Source organism: Phasianus colchicus, chromosome 1, assembly GCF_987193195.1.
Source record: "Phasianus colchicus chromosome 1, bPhaCol1.hap1.1, whole genome shotgun sequence".
Lineage (NCBI taxonomy): Eukaryota > Metazoa > Chordata > Aves > Galliformes > Phasianidae > Phasianus > Phasianus colchicus.
The window spans coordinates 2,648,744-2,671,994 of NC_143436.1; the positions used below are offsets into that span (position 1 = coordinate 2,648,744).

The 23,251-nt window shown below is 43.0% G+C and overlaps 1 protein-coding gene across 2 annotated transcripts in view; it reads right to left on the bottom strand.

The window, feature by feature from the left end:
- The window catches only part of EXOC4 (exocyst complex component 4), a 402,320-nt gene that overhangs the window by 271,864 nt on the left and 107,205 nt on the right, over positions 1–23,251 (bottom strand). The gene's annotated exons all lie outside the window — the stretch shown is intronic.

A 23,251-nucleotide genomic window follows, 5' to 3' on the forward strand; every position in this document is an offset into this window, starting at 1 on the left:
TCTTGAACCTCTTGGCCTTCCAGGCACTCAAAACAATGCACTCAGAGGCACTCACTCTATTTTTGATCACAGCAAGAGAAACTGCATAATAGAAGGAACAGTACACAGAAACTAATGAACGTCTGTATCAGTATTAAGAAAATGGAGAATTACCAACAGCTATTTGCAAATTCTTTATGCTATGGATAGCTATCACATACTCTGAAGAACATTTCAGAATCTTTCTTGGTAGTGACTCAAGTGAGGAAATGAAGGAAACCAGAGCCCAGTGAGGTGTTGTAACAGTTAAAATTAACATGCAACATAGCAGGAGGTTAGCATCAAGCCTACTTAGGGTTAGGAGCAATGCAACCGTCTTTTAAGACACGAAATGGACTGCGATTTAGTCCTGCCAACTTCCCAAATAAGGTAAGAGAAACAGATAATGAGAAGATGACTTCTCATTTATCCAGATTTCCAGAGAAATTGCCTATTTTCTGCTGTGCTGTTGCTCCATGTAGTATGACTGATGCTACCTAAAACGTGAAAAGCTATTTGCAGTATTGAAGCCTACACTGAGAAGTACTTGCACGAAAACCGACAAAGCTCTCCAGTTCTGTTCTCTGCTAAATCCAATTTCTGCTTACGCTGCCTAAGAATACAAATGTACCTTCAGTGGTGTTGTCACTTGGTCACACTGAGCCGGTGCAACTAAGAGAAAATGAGGCTATTTCTACTCCTTCTGAACAGCAGCACGATCCCCTGCTAACTGCCAACCTTTTTTACGTGGGCAAATCTGCCAAGAGCAATGGTGCTGAGCACGTATACCTGACAGCACAGAAAAGAACGGCCTTCCAGTTGTTTGGTTAACAGCAGAACTCATGCGTGTTTCCCAAGTACTTACTAAATTATCACAGAATAGATTTTTGGATATCGTGAAATGGGTTGGAAGGGACCTTAAAGACGATCCAGTTCCAACCCAAATGTCATTGGCAGGGTTGCCTCCCACCAGATCAGGCTGCCCAGGGCCCCATCCAACATGGCCTTCAGCACCTCCAGGGATAGGGCATCCACAACCACTCTGGACAACCTGTTCCAGTGCCTCACCACCCTCTGAGTGCCAAATCTCTTCCTAACATCCAAACTAAATTTTCCCTCTCTTAGTTTACAGCCTTCCCCCTTCTCCTGTCACCATTAGATCATGTAAAAAGTCACACCCCATCCTGCTCATAAGCTCCCTTCGAGTACTGGAAGGCCACAATGAGGTCTCCTCAGAGCCTTCTCTTCTCTTCTCCACGCTCAACACCAACCGTTCCACGTACAAAAAGAGCTCCAGCTTTCCAAGTATCTTCATGGCCTCCTCTGGACCTGCTCCAACAGCTCTGTCTCTTTCTTGTGACTGGGGCCACAGACCCATGTATTCCAGTACTCCAGACGGGGTCTCATGAGGGCACAGTAGAGGGGACAATCACCTCCCCCCCTGCTGCCACATCTCTGTTGATGCAGCTCAGGATATAGTTGGCCTTCCAGGCTGCAAGATCACACTGCTGGCTCATATTAAGCTTTTCATCTACCAGGACCTCCTTGCAGGTCTCTCCTTGCAGGACTGCTTTCAATGAGTCCTTCTCCCCATCTCTAGATGTATCTGGGATTGCCCTGACCCAAGTGCAATACCCTGCACTTGGCCTTGTAGAAATTATGAAACAGTTTTTGTACAGAGTTGCATGCCATCCTAGAAAATAACAACACTGCTTCACTATCAGTATCAGATCCTGCAGCAGAATAAACTTTACCTGCAACTAATTGAAGGTCTGGACAAGATCAATATGGCCTCATTCTTTCTCACTGTCACTTTTCAGGATGTAGAAGACCTAAAGCTATCTGGCTGGTATTAATCAAAGAGAGTGTGCACAGAGGGGCTAAAATCTAGAAGGCAAGACAGACATCCTTCCTCTTACTTTATATACATAGGTTACTCCAAAAGTAGTGCCTCCTATTGATTTTCATGGAAGCAACAAGAGATACAAAGAGCAAAATGACGCTACTTGATCAGGTCTATCCTCAGCCACAAAACACTATTTTTCAACAGTCACCACCATTAGTGATGCAATTTCACCAGCAATCAATGAGAACCTGCTTTCCACGCTCACAAAAATGTGAACCAGTGGAGTTGTCCCACTGTTTCACAGCTGTTGTTATGAAATCTTTTCTAGGAAAATTTTGTCCATACAGTCTATCTTTCAACAGCCCAGAGGGTAGGAGGCACCAAATCTGAACTGTACAGTGGGTGTAATAGGACAGTCCAGCCAACGTTGGCAATGTACTCCATTGACTTCAAACTGCTTTGGGGCCTGGCAGTATTACACTGCAAAAGAAAGGTTGTCTTCTTCTCTGGCCTGACTCAGGGGAAGTTTGAGCTTTTAAGCTTACCCAGCACCACAGTGTAGAGGTCAGAGTTGACAGTTTGTCTAGGTTCCACAAAATCCAGAAGGATCAGCCCTTTTTTACCAGAAAAAAAAACAGTGCCCATCACTTTACCCACTGAAGGCTGCATCTTGAGCTTATTCTTCCCTGTGGAGTTCACATGCCACCACTCCACAGACCGCCATTTTGACCCCAACTGATAGTGGTGACACAGTATCTCATCACCAGTAATGATGTGATCCAGGCAGCTGTCACCTTCAGCCTCATATTAGTTCAATAGCTCCTGACAAATTTGCATATATTTTTCTTTTTATTTCTGTGTGAGGGTTCATGGGACCCACCCGATGCAAACTTTGTGATACTCCAACATTGCCACCACTGTTTCCAACGCACTGAAGCTGATATTCAGCACAGTACACAGTTCCCTAGTTGTAATCTGCCAGCCTGTGAGGATGAGGTGATGAAGACACACTACATTTAGTAGTGCAACAGCTGAACATGGCCTTTTGGAATGTGGCTTGTCTTACAAGTTGCTGTTACCACTGCTGAAACACCACTCACCACCTCATTGTGCTCACATCCACTGTTTGGTCTCCATAAATGTCCAGCATGCATCAATGAATGCCAATGCATGCCATTTTTTCTGCACAGAAGAATTCAGTGACACACCTTTGCTTCATACACACTTCCATGTCAAGGCACAATTTTGTCAGATCGCCCATCTGTTATGTGGGAACAAAATGTAATGAAGTATTGGTGCAAAGGTTTAACTTTTACTTCCATACCACCAACATCCACCTCTGACTTCACAGATGACATAATAAGAGGCACCACTTTCAGAGCAGTCATTGTAGATGTTCCTCCAATAGACTACTAGGAAAAAAAAAAAAACAGAAAGAAAAAAAGGAAAAAGAACAGTAAAAAAATGATATAAGGAAAATAGATTGGAAGTCAAGCACAGCAGTTTTTTCTAGATAAATCTTATAGGTCAAATCCCTGCTGTGTTGCTCCCTAGGAATACCAGCAACTGGACACGAAATGCACAATTTCTGGTTATTTTCCAATATTTTTCTATGTTTCTGAGAAAAAAGGAAAAAAAATGAAGTCAAAATCCTACCATCCTTTGGTCTTCAGCATACGCACTATCAGAAAGCATTAAGTGAGTTAAATACATTAGGTAACTGTAATAATCTGCACTCAGGCTGCAGAGTAATGGAGTCTTACATCAAGGCCTGGAATTAACCTGCTTAATTTCACTGGTATTTCATCCACCACATCCATCCCCTCACTCTGCTTCCTAACTGCGTCATTAACTTCTTATATAGACAATCAAACCTATCATTCCTGCTTGACACTTTTTCATCAAAAATGTATTATAATTTGCTTATCCAATGCCATTTGCATCAACTTCCTATTAAAATGGAGAGAAGGGGGTTTTAATCTTCTTCCCCTACATTTAATTCAATTGTATGGCATTACTTAGTTGTAATGACTCTTCTCAGTGCATAGGACGTGCTTTATGCTTGTTATAGACAAACCTGAAAGGTTCAACATCCAGTAAAGAAGAAAAGGTATGGAAAAAAACAAAACAGGATTAAATACAGCATATTTGGTATCGTGAATAAGGTTTGTACTGTTGTACACTCCCCAACCCCCCAGACAACTGATTTCCTGCAATCCAAGACATAACTGGCAGGTGTATCACTCAATACCTAAAAACCAACATTACTTTGCTCAGAACATTTCCAACATAATCTACCAGAACAGACAAGAAAAAGAAACCAGCTGGGACTAATGTGGATTTCATCTACTTTAGTGGGTAAGGAGGAAAATTCATTTGTATGCTCCTTTTGTGATTCAATAATACATGATTTACCGGATTTGTTATTAAATACAGAGTCAACATTAAAAACAGAAAAGACTCACTGCATTCAGTCATGTTTTTCGCCTAAAGACTGGCTCTGTATAGCCACGAAGGTCAGCTTTGCTTTACTAAACCAAATAGCAAAGATGTAAAAAGCAATGCTTTCTGCACTCTTCCAATGATGAAACTATAAAGCTTTCCATTAATGCAGCTGTTATTTTATCAAAACAGGTCTGAAATAGACACATACATGTAAAAGGCAGCACACAGTGGCAAACAGCACAGATCTTAGAGGTATTGCTGCCATCTGTCACAGCAACAAAACGTAATGGAATGTTGGTGGGAAAGTTCAACCTCTACTGTCATATCATCAACATCTGACTCTGACATTGTGGGCCAACACCATAAAAGAGGAAGCATCACTTTTGGAGCATCCATCACATATATAACAGCAGCCATTACCTAACCCACTAACTTAGATGTTGGGAGTACTTAATATCTTATTTCAACACTCTACCAAGGTTTCTGTGCGTAGTTTTCCAAAGGAGTAAGAAGAATGGGATTCAGGAATGCTGAAGCCTTATGAAGACCAGCTGAGGGAAAAGGGGTTGTTTAGTTTGGAGGAGCAGAAGCTCAAGGGTGATCTTACAGCTCCTTACAACTGCCTGAAGGGAGGTTATGGTGAGCTGGGGGTCAGCCTCTTCTCCCATGTAACTAGTGATAGGATGAGAGGGAATGGCCTGAAGTTGTACCAGGGGAGGTTCAGGTTGGACGTTAGGAAATACTTCTTGTAGAGAGTGGTCAGGTGCTGCCCAGGGAGGTGGTGGAGTCACCGACCCTGGAGGTGTCCAAGAAACATTTAGATGTCGTACTGAAGGACATGGTTTAATGGGAAGTAGTGGTGATAGATGGACAGTTGGACTGGATGATCTTGGTGGTCTTTTCCAACCTTGGTGACTCTACAATTCTTTTAGTTTCTAGCCAAGAGATGATGTATTTTTCTCCTATTTCAGGCAGATTTGTTCTCTATATTCCAGATCTCCATCCCCACTCAATAGGAGAAAATAACATTTATTCTCCCTTTTTTTTCCTTGTAGTTTTAGCACCTGTAATGGGGTAAAACGCTTTTTGTCATACAAAGGTGAAGGCCAAGCTACAATGGGCGATTTTTTGTTACATTCCTAAATTGGATCCTCCAGTTATAAAAGTAGTCTTTAAAAGAGAGCTTTTAGCTAGACAAATTTCTCCTACCTGCAGGACACCAGGTGAAATTAAGGTGTGCAGTGGCACAGTGCCATTCCCACGCAGCCCGATGGCTCAGGTTACCCTGCCCAACTCTGCATGCTCGTAGGAACACAAAGCAGCCTTGGTCTGAATCTGAACGGTTCAGACACACGAATGCATGAACCAGTCATTATCTCTGGATGAAAAATGTAGGCTCCAAAAAAGGATCAAGTAACCAATGATTATTAATAAGGAAAATAGAGCACTTAACTATAACACAAACCAAGATAAGCCCGAAAAGCAATTATATAAAGTTTTATAAATGAAATGAATACCTAAAACAACAAGAGGAAAAAAGAGCTATAAATAATGTCAGTAAAAACCATCCTTGGCTTTTATCTTTAATACACTATTCTACATTCCAAACAGGCTCTAAGAGAATACACCGGTAGGAAGACATTGTATAATTACAAACACAATATAAAAGCAGAGATAAGTGCTCAGTCTGGTATGGTTAATGTAATAATGCTAAACTGGTCTATTGAAACTAAAAATTATAGGCTGACATTTGTGTTTGTAAGAGTAATGCAGCTGGGTATTCAGGCAGAGCACACCTCCTTATCGCACCTCTAAATAAACATTTGACTTCCTCCAGTTATCAAGCACGCTGACAGAGGAAGGAAAAGTCTTTTGTGGAGTCTTTTTTCCCCCAGATATGTGGAATACTCAGCACAGCACTGAACTCAACAATTAGGGATAAGAGACAGGTATTAGCACCACCAGGAGTGTCAGATACATACGTGGAAACACCCCTTGCATACATCCTCCCCTCTGTATATATACACAGCACCAGCTATTAGCACTAATGGAGTCCTAAACACTTCTCATCCAGGGAACTAATTAGAAAGCAAAAGGTTTCAAAAAAAATACTAGCATCCAGATTGCGAGGTGAAGGTGGCATTTCAGGATACCAAGGGCTGATTAGGTCAGACAGGGGACTCGCATAAAGACATCACCATTGGTGATTTATTTATTTTTTGCTTTCTGTATCACCCTCTTAACCTACAAACTAATTCAAATGACAAAAAAAGGAAAAAAATAGAATAAAATTGAGATAGAAACAATGCTTGGAATGATACAGCTTGTTGTTCTGGCAACAGAAGGCTGCTTCCTATGCAATGTACCACAGTGGTACCTCGCCAGCTAATTCAGACATCAGAGCATTTTTCCTCACTCCCCTTCCCTCCAAAGCAATACATCTCACAACTAAGAAAGACCTCTTTTGCATATAAGCCCCGATTCTCAAAAAATCTTGTTTTAGGTCACTTGAGTTGGAAGGGACCCTTAAAGGCTACCTAATCCAACCCCCCTGCAATGAGCAGGGACACCCACAGCTCCATAAAGGTGCACAGAACCCTGTCTAATGACCTTCAGTGTGTCCAGGAATTCCTGCCTGGGACATTTAAAGTATGAGACTGAGCACAATCCCTCCTAACTCAGTCTACATACTCATTTTCCCAGCTGTAAAATTCCTCATTGAGCTCCGTCCCATCTTCCAACAACATGGACACTAAGATGGTCAGAGGGCTGGAGCACCTCTCCTATGAAGAAAGGTTGAGGGAACTGGGCTTGTTTAGCTTGGAGAAGGCTCCGGGAGACCTCATTGTGGCCCTACAATATTTGAAAGGAGCATATAGGAGGTGGAACTGTATAGGAGCTGTTTATAAGGGTGGATAGTGATAGGACAAGGAATGGTTTTAAACTGAGACACGGAAGGTTTAGGTTAGATATTAGGAGGAAGTTTTTCACCCAGAGGGTGATGACACACTGGAACAGGTTGCCCAAGGAGGTTGTGGATGCCCCATCTCTGGAGGCATTAAGGCCAGGCTGGATGTGGCTCTGGGCAGCCTGGTCTGGTGGTTGGTGACCCTGCACATAGCAGGGGGTTGAAACCAGATGGTCATTGTGGTCCTTTTCAACCCAGGCCATTCTATGATTCCTCAAATTCTTCTCTATTTTATGATTCTGCAAGGTCACTGAGAAACTGCCTGCTTCTCTTAAGCTGAAATAACTAACAACAACAACAACAAAAAACCTGGCACATTTTCAGATGAAGTGGGATTTGATTGCTTTTTGCATAATAATTATCTTTAAAACATAGTAACGCCCTTCTGGCTGCGTGCACCACAAAAACCATTCAACGCTTTGGCCCCTGAACTCTCACAGGCTTTAGAATTTGCCTGCTCAGTGCAAATAACTTTTAGTCAACTATAATGAAATGCTCACAGTCCAACAGTAGCTAAAAAGGCATTATTTCCCATGGCTGGCAACTGACCCCGAGCATCATAAGATCCTACAAGCACACGGCGGTCACACGCTGCTTCCTTACTTAACCTGGTCATGCCAAATTGGTGTCTTACCTTGCTGAGAGAAAAGCACTCAGTGCACTATAAACCAATTATTACGGGAATTATAGCTTTTCTGCAGAATATCAACATATCTCCTATTATAAAAAAAATGCACAGTTATAATCTAGGGAAGAGGCCATTTGAAATCACTTACATATTCATTAAGCAGACAAAGAAAGTGCCATTTGCTACATTTGCTCACACATTTCTAGATGCCATCGAGGTGCAGTGAATACAGTGCTCATGCGAGGGATCTCATCCAATAACTACTGATGACAATTAAGTCAAACACAGCCACATGATCAGTGCAATTAAAATTCCCAAAGAGGAGCACAGATGCACTCCAAGCCCCCAGTCACTTGAATATTTTTGATATTATGTAAAAAAAATCCAACTACTGAGCATTATTATACTATTAAGTAATTACAATGAAATTTGAAAACACTAATGAGATCTTCAGAGAGTATTTGCTGTACCCACTATTTAGAGGAAAAAGAAACAATCTGGGTTTCTCTGGCAAACTTGGAACAATCTCCCTCTAGCAGCTGCAATAGTTTTTCTTAATGAAGAAAACAAACAGAAAAATCTGGTTTTAACAACTTCTCTGCATTTGGGGTGACCACATGGCAATAGATACGTGACAATTTGGGTAATGTACATAGAGAGCAGGAATTTAAATGCAGAGCATGGTGTGCCTGGGCATGAAAGGATCTGCAAAATCCACTTTGAATGTGGGGATTGGTTACCTTCCCTCTTCTCTTTTTTTTTCCTCTTCTTTGTAAATGACATTAGATACAGATGTGGCATATTAAAAAAGGATAAAGTGTTGCCAATTGTGTTTGGTGTCCATTCAAATGGCTGCTTCCAGGAAAAACAAAGCTTCAAGCACACATTCCTCCTGAAACAAGCCAACAGATCCAATGCTGACAGCATCAGTCACTTGCTGAAAACTGTGAAACCACTGACAAAGAAGGATCAATTGTCATCAGTAGACAGAAGTATCACCATTTTAAAACGAGACTGGATGGGAACTGAAGGCAAAGTATCTGCAGAAGAGAATCCGCAACAAGAAATGACAATCAGAGGGCTCTGAAAAGTTTCTCTCCTGACACTCCAAAATGCTCCAGAATGAAGGAAATGTCTTTCACTTTATCTTAAACTCTTTTTTGCTTTTTGACAGTTGAAATAGGAAGAGTTGACTTTGAACCCTTCCTAGACATCCCTCACTTCAACTACCCCATAACAAACCTAGGTTCAACTTATCCAGAGAAGTCTAAGCCTAGACTTATCTACAACTCCAGCAAAAGGACAAGCAAGGCTGCCAGCAAATCAGAAGACATACCTCTGACCTCACCGTCCTGCTTTTGCCTTTGTGGAAGACGACAGCCTTGCCCAGGACATGTTCCAAACAGCATCTGGCCACAAAGGTCACTACTATGGATCCTGTGCAAATCACGCTGCTGTTAGCTGGCCAGAGATGGTTAGGTACGGTTTGAGATGAAGAGGCTCATTCTCAGAACTATGTTATTCATTAAATCATTTTTGCATTCATGCGTCCAATTTCAGACTTCTAAGGCCAAGTCAAATTGGACTAATAACCAAACAAGCTATTGGAGATATAGCTAGCATGCACATCATTGTCCTTTTATTACCTCCTCAATCTTGTGGCCCACGTAACATAATCAAAATGATAGTGTGACTCTTTTCTACTGCAGAGTACAATTCTGATGGCATTCAGGCTCCTTGAGCACCAACAAAAAGCCATAAAATTAGAGACCTAGTAGCCTATTGGCATAAAGCTTCAAAGCTTCTGATGCTTCTCATGAGCGTTCTTTCACCATCTCCAATCTCCACAAAAGTAGCAGCTGACCATTCATATTCTACCATTCTAAACTGATAAAAAGCATTCTTCTATTATATTCTCCTTGTCTGAAAAATATTTCTATCTTCTGACTATAAAATATTCTATACTGTGCATGTTATATAAAGAGAAAAAAGATGTTAACAAGAAGTTATGCACATAGTCCCAAAAGCTCTCCAATCACAGCCTTTGTATCTTCAAAACTCTACATCACATCACCTCATGGATAAACATCAACATCTTATTCTATAAAAGGGAATCCCCTACTCAACACACAACTATCTATCTCTCCAAAAAACGTAGAACATAATGTATATACAAAAGCTGTTGCCATTTTTTGTCATAATTTCAGAACTATTGCACAAAACAGGATGGCAGTGCTGCACCTTAAATTCGTATGTTGGATAGAAAGAATAGCAATTATCATAAAAGCAAGTATGTAATATCTTAATCCTCTAATTAGGTAAGAATCAGTTTCTTCACAACAATTTCTGCCTTATTAAGAAGGAATTCAAGACGTCTACAGATCCTCCAACTGTTATTCTAACTCTAAGCCACAAAAGTCTTTCAAGCATCTGGCGTGTTTTATGCTCCGTGGCAGCTTCTTTAGCTTCGAATTGAATGATTTATTACCGTATAACCTGAGCCTCTGATGAGATTATGCTGCCAATTTGTGCCTTCTTCGCGTAGAGAGGTCTCCTGGATCCCAGGCTTTGGACTGAACGTGGTGAATCTCAATTAAAGGGCGACCTTTACCAGACAAGGGAAATGTTAATTCATGCTCACCTAAATGGTTTTAACCCTACTTGAAAGCAGGGCTCTCTAAAGCTGCCCACCACTTTGTCACTGTAAAGTTTCATTTCCATATTATCAAGATAAAAATCTCTTCAGCATAAAAAATAATAATAATAATAATACATCCATCAGTCAAAGCCAAAGGCAAAAATCCTAATGCTAATACAGCTGTCCCTGGTGCATTTTTTATACCACTTGAAAAACAAGTTTCACATTTTTCAGGGACTTCAAACACAGATTAGAAGCATTAGAATGACAAGGCCAGAGATTAAACACTTCTTTACACTGAACAGGTACAAGACAAGGCAAGAGCAACAGCTTCTGCTTCCACACTCACCCTTAAGGCACATGTTGTAATTTGCCATAGCCTGTGATACCTAACTGCTTTCTTTAGCTGTCTCAGCTTGCAGGATACACAACTGGCAGAAAAGGCAGTTTGGCCTGCACATATAACTCTCACACCTATTTTTTTAATTAGGATTAGCTACTCTATCAAGCAAGAGAAATGAAAGCAATGTTTCAGCAATGTACTTAGTGTCTTCCAAATTAAGTTGGGGAAAACAAAATAGTTCCCCAAATGACAGAAAGGCAACCAAGAATTTGACCTACATAAAGAAATGGATCAGGGCAAACTTCAGTAAAAGAAAAAAAGAAATTACTTAAAAAACCAAATGTCACTAAGATTTCATCATGGAATAGAATCATAAATGGCCTGGATTGAAAAGGACCACAATGATCATCCAGTTTCAACCCCCCCTGCTATGTGCAGGGTCACCAACCACCAGACCAGGCTGCCCAGAGCCACATCCAGCCTGGCCCTGAATGCCTCCAGGGATGGGGCATCCACAGCCTCCTTGGGCAACCTGTTCCAGTGTGTCACCACCCTCTGGGTGAAAAACTTCCTCCTAATATCTAACCTAAACCTCCCCTGTTTCAGTTTAAAACCATTCCTTTTTGTCCTATTCATTCTGATTCAAATGAAAGTATGTTATTAGCATCAACAATAACTGAATCATAGAATCATTAAGGTTGCAGAAGACCATTAAGACCATCCAGTCAAACCAACAACCCATCCCTAACATGCCCACCAAACCATGTCCCCAAAGTCCAACATCTAACAGAAGACAGGAAGATATCTAACCTAGGGGACTAAAGGTGCACTGTAATACCCTGGTAACAAACGAAAAAGGAAACATATATATATATATCTGCATTCCTTAAACAAGTCAAGGAATAACAGAATCACTGAATCACAGAATGGCCTGGGTTGGAAGGGACCTCAAGGATCACGAAGCTCCAAACGCCCCAACACAGGCAGGGCCACAAACCTCCACATTTAATACCAGACCAGAGTGCCCAGGGCCCCATCCAATCTGGCCCTGAACACCTCCAGGGATGGATGGGGAATCCACACCTCTCTGGGCAGCTGTTCCAGCACCTCACTACTCCCATAGTAAAGAACTTCCCCCTGATATCCAACCAAAGTCTTCCCTCCTTCAACTTCAAACCATTTACCCTTGCCCTGCTATTATCTATTATTTCAAAGTGCTGACTCCTCTCCTGTTTATAGGCTCCCTTTAGATCCTAAAAGGCTGCAATGAGGTCACCCCACAGCCTTCTGTTCTCTAGGCTGAACAAGCCCAGCTCCCTCAGCCTGTCCTTGTAGCTGAGGTGCTCCAGCCCTAAAATGATCTTAGCGACCCTCCTCTGCACCCACTCCAAAGGAAGCTTTCCCAAGGAAATTACTCTTCAGTAAATAACGTCCAGTGGATAGCCGGAGCTCAAAACTAGGATCTTGGTTTCAGATAGTTACAATTTTAGAAGAGAAAATGGCAGTACCAACCACTTAAACTATGGAAACCCTTTCATCCTTTCAGTTTGTTGCAGTCCACCTCCACCAGAGCAGCAATGACTGTTGTTCAAAGACGAGTACATGATCAGAAACCAGACCTCCTCAGACCAAACTGAGAGAACACTGATCCTAAACAGCAAGATAGAACCGTTTTAAATATATGGTTTACTACTGAACTCTACACAAAGGCACAAATTCCAGGAGAGTACGAAGCTCTCATATGGAGAGAAAAGAAGCAAGTATTACTTCAGATCACAGTAAGAAGAGTACCTGTTGAACTGTATCATGGTTATTTTATTGCTAGCTGTAGTGATGAAATGCTTCCACCGTCCTTCTGAAAAGCAAAGCATGATTTCTGTTTCACACTGGAACACATCTCACCCACTGAACCAGCACGGCCTGCTGCATGGCACAGAGCAGCTCTGGCTGATGATGGAGGGGAAGGAGGAGAGCAGACACCAATTCAGACAAAGTCACATTATTGAGCTATGCTTCTCCTGTTACTTCCCCCTGTGTTCACTCCTAAATTCAGACCATCTGACAGTCTCTTTGTTGAAGTTATATCCAATTAGAAATTAAACATATGAAAATGTGTGCCTCCAAATTCTATAGTCACCCAGAACTCAAAGCTGAAAAGAAGCTGTAAATAAGTACCCTAAAAATCAATAATTGCTTTCCAAACAAGGGATGCTGTTACAGAGTGAGTCCCAGAAAACCTGAAAGGTTTCCTTCTCTGAACTGGCACAATAAACACAACGCATACCTGGCCAGAGCAGCCTCCCAGCAATACTGAAGCAGTCAGCTGTGGGAATATTATTTTTAAACACTACTTTTTTTGTTCTATGTCCTTCCTCATATCAAGATTGGACAGAAGTTTAGTGCTGGTAATTGACATAAAGAGAATGGAAAAATCAAAGCTCGTGAAGGAATTTGTAATTGATTCTATCACCTCTGATTTTCAGTGTTTATCTGACAAAATCCTCTACTGACACTACACTTCGATGCCCTCGTATTATTGTTTTTCATATTAAGAAAGGACAATGTGGTATCTGGTAAGCTCCAAAGAATAGTTACAAGAGGTTCTTTAGCTCTGAAATGACAGAAGCCAAAGACTAAAGCTTGCCAAGGGCTTCAAACCAAGAATGAGAATTTATTGGGGTGTCCCTAAATGGAGAGCAATAGCCAAATTCTGAAGACTGCCAGAGCTGGACATGGAGGTGCACTGCCCAGGGAGAAAGTAAGGGAGCAAAGGGCAATTGGGGTGCACTGCCAGACTTGTGCAAGGCCTCGGACTTGGTGGGCATGGTGGTGACATGTTGATGCTTGGACTAGGTGATCGCTGGTCTTTTCCAACCTTAATGATTCTATGATTCCAAGGTGTGACCTGTGACATAAATTGACAGTGAAAACTAGGATTGGGCATCCTTAAAAACCTGACTGCTGCAAAAAGGGATGCAACAGCTGTGGGCACTGCTAGGTAAGATGCAGGACGAAAAACATGGCTAACATGGCTTCTAGCAACAGTTAACTTCATAACATTTGCTTTCACAAACACTTTCACTCAAAAATAATACATTAAGTAATGTAAATCATAGTAAATGATTTACAAATCATTTTTGTAAATCAGGCCCTGGTGGTTAGTGAGAAGGTCTGGGGAATGGAAGACTTCCCTTTAGTCAGGGAAGAGGCGGTCCGAGAGCACCTAGGCAACACCAATGTTCATAAATCCATGGGACCCGATGGGGTGCATCCACGGGTGCTGAGGGAGCTGGCAGAGGTGATTGCTGAACCGCTCTCTATCATCTTTGAGAGGTCTTGGAGAATGGGGGAGGTGCCTGAAGACTGGAGGATAGCCAATGTCACTCCGGTCTTCAAAGGGGGCAAGAAGGAAGATCCAGGTAATTACAGGCCAGTCAGCCTCACCTCTGTCCCTGGAAAGGTGATGGAACAGATTGTGCTGGATGCCATCTCCAGACAACTGGAAGAAAAGGAGGTTATCAGGAGTAGTCAGCACGGGTTCACCAGGGGGAGGTCGTGCTTGACCAACCTGGTAGCCTTCTATGATGTTGTCACTGGCTGGGTGGATGGGGGGAGAGCAGTGGATGTAGTCTACCTTGATTTCAGCAAGGCATTTGATACTGTCTCCCACGACATCCTTATAACGAAGCTGAGGAAGTGCGGGATAGATGAGTGGACAGTGAGGTGGGTTGAGAACTGGCTGACTGGCAGAGCACAGAGGGTTGTCGTTGGCGGTGCAGAGTCTGGTTGGAGACCTGTAACCAGCGGTGTTCCCCAGGGGTCGGTGCTGGGTCCGGTCCTGTTCAACATCTTCATCAATGACCTTGATGAGGGGGTAGTGGCCACCCTCAGCAAGTTTGCTGATGATATGAAGTTGGGAGGATTGGCTGACACACCCGAAGGCTGTGCTGCCATTCAGCGAGACCTGGACAGGCTGGAGAGCTGGGCAGTAAGAAACCAGATGAGGTTTAACAAAAGCAAGTGTAGAGTCTTGCACCTAGGGAGGAATAATTGCATGCACCGGTACAGGTTGGGGGATGAGCTGCTGGAGAGGAGCTCTGCGGAGAGGGACCTGGGTGTCCTGGTGGACGACAGGTTGGCCATGAGCCAGCAGTGTGCACTTGTGGCCAAAAAGGCCAATGGCATTCTGGGGTGCATTAAAAAGAGCGTGGCCAGCAGGTCGAGGGAGGTCATCCTACCCCTCTACTCTGCCCTGGTAAGGCCTCATCTGGAGTACTGTGTCCAGTTCTGGGCTCCTCAGTACAAAAAAGACAGGGATCTCTTGGAAAGAGTCCAGCGGAGAGCCACAAAGATGGTGAAGGGCCTGGAGCATCTCCCCTATGAAGAAAGGCTAAGTGATCTGGGTCTGTTTAGCCTTGAGAAGAGAAGACTGAGAGGGGACCTGATCCAGGTCTATAAGTATCTAAGGTGTGGGGGGCAAAGTGGCGAGGCCAGACTCTTTTCAGCAGTGTGCGGAGACAGGACAAGGGGAAATGGCCAGAAGCTGGAGCATAGGAAGTTCCGCACCAATGTGCGCAAGAACTTCTTTACGGTGAGGTGACGGAGCACTGGAACAGGCTGCACAGGGAGGTTGTGGAGTCTCCTTCTCTGGAGATATTCAAAACCCACCTGGACGCCTACCTGTGTGACCTGGTGTAGGGATCCTGCTTTGGCAGGGGGGTTGGACTCGATGATCTCTGGAGGTCCCTTCCAACCCCTATGATTCTGTGATTCTGTGTAATTGAACTTTATGGTCACACTAAAAGCAGAAGCAGGAGGATAGGCAGCATTTAAGTTTGATTTGAAGTTGACGGAAGGAAGATTTAGGTTGGATGTCAGGGGGAAGTTCTTTACAGAGAGAGTGGTGAGGTGCTGGAACAGCTGCCCAGAGAGGCTGTGGATGCCCCGTCCATCCCTGGAGGTGTTCAAGGCCAGGTTGGATGGGGCTCTGGGCAGCCTGGTCTGGTATTAAACGTGGAGGTTGGTGGCCCTGCCTGCAGCAGGGCAGGGTGGACCTCCATGATCCTTGAGGCTCCCTCCAACCCAAGTGATTCTATCATTCTATGACAAGCCTTCAGATACCTGCAACGGATCAGAAAATAGCTTAAAAATGCACAAACCACACACTCAGAAAAGAAAGCAGCCTGTCTATTAAAATGAACACACACTGCCTCCTTTCCCAGGATGCAAATATTTTGAATATTTAAAAACCACCGCAGAACTCTCAAAACACATCAGTTAGGGATGCAGCCTAACCCCAAGGAAGCAATGGAAACCTGTTGCTGTCACTGAAATGCAAAGTGAGCATACTTGCTAACACTGGGATGAGGACAGCTCTCGACACAGCAAGGAGGACACCAGCAGCACAGCCAAGGCTTTCTCCTGCTTCCGTTTTTTGGAATCTTCTCCCTCCACTCTTTGCCTCCCTCTGAATTCACCATAACTTTAATAACAATCTCAGAGGCAAAATCAAGAAACAAATTATTTTCTTACACATAATCCCCCTTCTGCTGTCAAGTGCCTGACCCCAGTTTGATAATCTCATTTCCTGAGAATCAAAATGCTGGAAATTTAAGCTTCCTAGAGTGTTAATTGCGGCCCTGCTCCATTGCTAATCAAAAAATTGGATGTTTTGCATGAAAATGCTGCTCTAATTAATTCTCAGTCATAAAGCGCCCCGGTTTTAATAACCCCTTCTTGATTGGATAGCCTTTGAAGAGACAGTGCAGCTAATCCGCTAAACCAGAAAAAACACACGCAGAGGAAATAATAAGTGGGCTTACAAGGTCTGAACGAGATGATTGCATTAATACTGTCAAACCACAAAAAAGCGATTCTCTCCCCTCTCCTCCCTCCCCCAGCTCAAAGAGAACTGTGATCCTCTGCACCATGGGGAGACCAAAGCAGCTGCGTGGCAGGAAGAGCCTGACATCAAACCACCTCCCCCTCCCCCCCATCACCAACTTTGGGTTCTTCAATGGGTTATCCCTCTATTTTTTTTTTCCTAAAGGGGATTTTTAACTAGGACTGTCCACTTGTCACAACATCTCCTTTAAGCAGACAAGAGTGATATCGTTTCCCCCCTCCTCACCGCCTCCGACTGACAACGTATTATCATATACATCTCTAAAAGGTGCTGAACCAAATTTTCATTATCCAAAGTGTCAAGATTCGTTTTTGTCAGCAGCACACACAGCTGGCTCCCTCCGGCAGCCTTTTGGTGAATTCAAATGGAACAAGGCACCTACAAATAACTGCATTTTCCTTGGACCTGGCCTTACACTGTGCCCTTGTCATACTAGATAGCATTTGCCTCCACTGCTATTTCTTAGCATCCAAGTCTTAATTAGCTGGGTTTCTCTTTGATTTCCTTAATTACTTAAAACCTTCTGCTAAGAAATGTTCAGCCTTCGATCAAGAATACTTAAAAACAGCATAGCAGTAAGTAACCCAGCCCCATTCCCCATCTCCAATTCATAGCATGGGGATGTTCAATGCTTTCCATTTTTCTCTTGGCCAACAAGAAGAAAAAAAAATCTTCAGAGGTTCTACTAACAAGAAATAAGCTTAAATAAACAAATAAAGAAATAAATCAGTACCTACAGTCTCACTGCAAGAGACCTGTGTTTCCCAGAACAATTTGCCATCCTTAGGGCATAACAAACCCTCAGTTCTGTAGTCTTCCTACTGATTCACTTGGAGCATGCTTGAGACTTTCAACGTGGAGAAAGCAGGTAATGTTAGTTATGCCTGAACCAAACCATTCACCCGCAGTCCAAACTTCCAGCAGGATCCAACGGAAACTGAACAAAACTTTTAGAAAACAGAAAGAACGATGTTGCATCACAGGGATCCTAGACAGAAACTGCTAAATAGCTTCAAAAGAAGCAGAATTTTTCCTGTTTCAGTTCAGCACACAAAGTCTGTCTGGTAGTTGGGGGAATACAGCTTGGGAGCATGAATTTCATTCTGTGCTCTATTAAATGCTTTCTCTGTGAAGTCAACTTCTTTCTGGCTGCCTTGTACAGCCAGCACTGCCCTACCTTCAGAGACAGTGAGAGCACAAACCATAGAACCATTGAATAACTTAGGTTGGAGGAAACCATAAAGACGATCCAGTTCCAACCCAAATGTCATTGGCAGGGTTGCCTCCCACCAGATCAGGCTGCCCAGGGCCCCATCCAACATGGCCTTCAGCACCTCCAGGGATAGGGCATCCACAACCACTCTGGACAACCTGTTCCAGTGCCTCACCACCCTCTGACTGCCAAATCTCTTCCTAACATCCAAACTAAATTTTCCCACTCTTAGTTAACAGCCTTCCCCCTTTTCCTGTCATCATTAGATCATGTAAAAAGTCACACCCCATTCTGCTCATAAGCTCCCTTCGAGTACTGGAAGGCCACAATGAGGTCTCCTCAGAGCCTTCTCTTCTCCACGCTCAACACCAACAACTCCCTCAGCCTTTCTTCATACAAAAAGAGCTCCAGCTTTCCAAGTATCTTCATGGCCTCCTCTGGACCTGCTCCAACAGCTCTGTGTCCTTCTTGTGACTGGGGCCACAGACCCATGTGCAGTACTCCAGATGGGGTCTCATGAGGGCAGAGTAGAGGAGACAATCACCTCCCTCCCTGCTGCCACGTCTCTGTTGATGCAGCTCAGGATATAGTTGGCCTTCCAGGCTGCAAGATCACACTGCTGGCTCATATTAAGTTTTTCATCTACCAGGACCAAGTCTCTCCTTGCAGGACTGCTTTCAATGAGTCCTTCTCCCTGTCTCTAGACGTATCTGGGATTGCCCTGACCCAAGGGCAATACCCTGCACTTGGCCTTGTAGAAATTATGAAACAGTTCTTGTACAGAGTTGTATACCATCCTGGAAACAAAAGTACATGCAGGCAGTGATTTCTCATGGGGCACTGCAAGGGATCATAGAATCACAAGTTGGAGGGGGTCCATAAGGATCACAGAGAATAACTCCTGGCTCATACATAATGCCCTCCAGACCCTTCCCCATCTTTGTAGCCTCCTTCGGATGCCATAATGTATTCAGACTTCAATCAGTGCTATCTAATAGAAGACTGGGACTGGAATTAGGACTAATTCTGCTCTACCACCCCTCCCAGGATGATTCGATTCATCACTCAGCTTGCACAGCTACATTCAAAGTAAAATCCTACTTCACAAAGGCCTGGAGAGGTTTAATTAATTTTGAATTGTGCTGATCTTCTGGGGTGAAAGCATTAAGAAGCCCAAATTTTAAGAGGTGATGAGCAGCTGTGGAGTCCATTAACATCCATAGGAACAACAGCTGCTCAGGAGCACTTCACGTTTCATTCTTAAAAATGTCCCAGATGTATAACACAGGCAAAACTGACCTCAATAGGAATTACCAGGGCCTGCACTCGTAGAGATAACAGAAGCCGGATGCTATTTCCATGCTGATCAGCACCCTCAAAGCTGTACAGATTTTCACAGAGTATAAAAACATCTTTTACCATTTCTGCTGATAAATTCAACTGAGGCCACAGTGAACATAGCTGTGTTAATTCCCTATGGCCACAAGACTCTGAAACAATACCTGACACATCTAGAAAAAAGTGCTCCTGTCACAGCTCCGGCCACAGCTTTGCAAAATTTAGACATTTAAATAACTGGAAGACAGATTTCCAGATCCTTGTACAGTGGAGCTGTGCTGGTGAAGGCTGCTGGACCACATGAAAGCCTTTTAGGTACGCACAACACATGTGTATCATGCTCAGTACAATGTAATTAAAAGTAGGGTTGGTGCCTTTAAACATTGCCAGAATACCAATCCAGAAATCCAGACATGCAGAGATGTTATCCAGACTACAAGTGGGTTTTCCTCTTAATTTTTTCTTGAAGCCACATTTTCCTGACACCAATCACACCCAACTTAATGAGAAAAAAAACAAGGCCCTTGCAGACCATCTCCAGCCATCTACTGCCTTCTTGCAGTCCCTGACTCCCCCCATCCACACGAAGAGACCACACTTTCCTTCTGTTCCCAAGGATTTGTTGGTAATTGAAGGCAATAGTGGAATGAAATAAGAGGCACACACGGGATTCATTCCAACAGTCACTGACAAGCAGCCACCTCTGCAATGAAATACAGCAATGTTTTAGCCAAGTTTCCTACAAAAAGAAGAGTTATCTGATCTTCTGTCTGTTCCACCCTCACAACAACTGAGCTGGAGAGCCAATTTCAGCCAAACGTGACAGGGAATAGATCTTAAAAGTAATAAATTCTTAGAGGTTTTGTGGAAACAGACAGCCCTGCACCTGACAGTGGGATAAATGTGTGCCTCCAGAGAAGAAAGAGCTTCAGTGAGTATTCATTAGCCCTCCATGCTGCTGGACCTACCAGCACAGGGCTTCCATGGCACAGGGCTGCTTGCATGGTGTATACTTTGCTGGATCCAGCCATGGCACTGGCTGCTTTTTGCTTAGCAGGTAGTTTGGGGACACAAGCGTGTGCTGGGAGCAAAGAAGTGAGGGGGATGAATCTGCTGGTCAGACACGGTGAGAGGTGTAGCTAATGAAGAAGAACTATTAAGGGAGAAAAGAACACATCTGCAATGAACCGAGCAGTAGTCATTCAGCTGCTCCTGCAATAAATGTATTTGCTTTTGAAATATACCCCCATTCTTTAAGACTTCACATAAATAAGAGAGAATGGTTTTAAACTAAGATAGGGGAGGTTTAGGTTAGATATCAGGAGGAAGTTTTTCACACAGAGGGTGGTGACACACTGGAACAGGTTGCCCAAGGAGGCTGTGGATGCCCCATCCCTGGAGGCATTCAAGCCCAGGCTGGATGTGGCTCTGGGCAGCCTGGTCTGCTGGTTGACAACCCTGCACATAGCAGAGGGGTTGAAACTAGATGATCATTGTGGTCCTTTTCAACCCAGGCCATTCTATACTTTTATGATAAAAAGAACATCATATTTGACAATGGGCAGAAGGACTCAAAGAAGGAAAATGTAAATTGCCTTGCTAGCACATGGGCAAGGCATACTCTTGGAAAAAAAAAAAAGCAAGAAAAAAAAATGAGAAACTTTATAATGATCATTTTTCATTTGTAATTTTTTTTTAATGACATTGTACTTCTGACAGCATCCCAGGGCAGCACATCTGTGTCAGTCTATAAGGAGACACTGCAGTTAAGTACTTGCTTCTGTTTTTTTCTGTTAATGACAGCTGTCAAATGACTTGTGTGTCCAACTTAAAGGGAAAAATACATGGCCTAAGTCATCCTCTTACTGTTCCAGGGGAATAAGGTGCCAGAACTATTTCTTCCATCTCCAAACCACTTACAGAAGTTCCCTTTCTCCCACTGAGGGATAATGTCTGCTTTACGCACTGCGTTATTTCAGTCCAAAAGGAAGAGGTTAATGACAAAGCATTGCTCAGATCTTGGCACATTTTAAGGCCATTTAAACTGAATTCTTACTTCAAAAAGTTGGCACGGACCAAACTTTTATAAGTTTTTCTTTATTTTATTTTATGCACATGTTTCTTTGAAGATCTTTTCAGGAAAAAGATGTCCTAACAAGCCACCCTCCTCCTGCTGCCACTGATACATCATCCCTGTGGATAAGGCTGTCAAGGAAGAGAAACTGCATGGCATTCACAGAAGAGAGAGTGTCACACGCCTGCCTTCCAGTAACCTGACTGAACAATTAAATTGTATTCCTCTTTAAAAGGGATAAAAATCAAAATGCAGATCTTGCTGAGGTCTGGGATTCAGGAAGATTAATGAGCTACCTAAAAGGGAACAGCAGCTTATAATAGAAAGAGAAGATAGTACATTTTTAACATAAAGTTCAAAGGGAAACTTTTCTTGATGGTTAAACAGCAAAGATTTCTTAGCAAAGTCATCTCATCCATTGTCCCAGTTGACTCCCTACATTGACTTTTTGTCACCTACTGCATCACGTTCCAGCTCTTCCAATTCATCCATAAAGGGCAATACCATCTTATCCCTATCCATGCTAATTCCTGTATTTTGTCCTTTCCTCTTTTGTCAGCTCATAAGCTTTATTCTTCCCAACCCCACACTAGCTCCAAGGCTGGAAGTCTGCATACATCTCCTTCACACTCTTCTCTTGAAAACTCTCACAATATTCAGCTCATGGCAAATGCTGCCTCAACAACTGTCTTCTATCAATGAGGAGTTGCTCTCTTAAGAAACACGGCTATGCCCTACAGCAGTAGCAAGTTCCAAACCTAAAGGAACGGTTTAAAAACGCATCCTCAGTTTGGTGTGACAGTAATGGCCACTGCACCATGAGAAGATTCAGCATCTGTGCCAAACAATAGCTCACACTTAGGACCCTGCTGAACTGGATCACTTCGTTCAGATGACCTCAAGTTCAAGTACAGGTGACAGACTTCGAAGATGAGAATCTGAGTCTTGAAAGATCATCATAACATGATAATTTGAAAGACAAGTATCTTCACTTTATTTTTATATGCTGTCAGATTATCGTGTCCTGAAGTTGACAGTTGCTGCCCACGTCTTTTTATCTCAGATTCTTCCTTCCAGTAAATGGAAAAGTGTCTGAACATTAGCCAGAGTGTCATTACGTACTTGAGCATTGATATGAAGATCCCCTTTGTAAAGGCACCTAAGTCAAAGCAACTGGTCCACAAAAACACTGTACACCTCTGAGTGCTTCTTACTCCACTCCTTCGGGTGGAGTTGAGCATAACTAAATTACCAAAGGAAGAAGGGAACACAAAGGCATCCAGTATTACAACTGTAAGTTACCAATCATCCTCAAATAGAAGCCATCTGAGAATTACCACGTGCAAGATTTCAGGGAGAAATTCTACCCTTGTCCATCTCTTCAGAGACTACAGTATATTCTTTTTTTGATTAGTCCAATAGGAAACTCCAATGAATGATGCAGAAAAAAATTAATCCTGCTATACAATGCACGGCAGTCTTAAGATATTTCCCCGCTGTTGCTCTCAAAACTAAGACCTCACAGTGAATTAAGACATCCAGGAAAAAATACATGAAATGACACCATGCTCAGAGAACATTTTTCTGTGTACAAAGAACATCTGTCACAAGTAATATAAACCAACACGAGTAGTCCAGTGCCTCACATTCACCATTTTCAAACACTTTAACTCTTCATCTTTAAGTGCTGTATAAAAGAAGAATCGGTCACTTCAGTCCATCCAATGGAAATTCATGTTTCAAATGTGAGGCGATTGAGTTTCGCTCCCACAGTAATCCAGGAGAAGTATAACATTCAGTGCATGACACAGGGAAATAAATTGCAGATAAAGAAG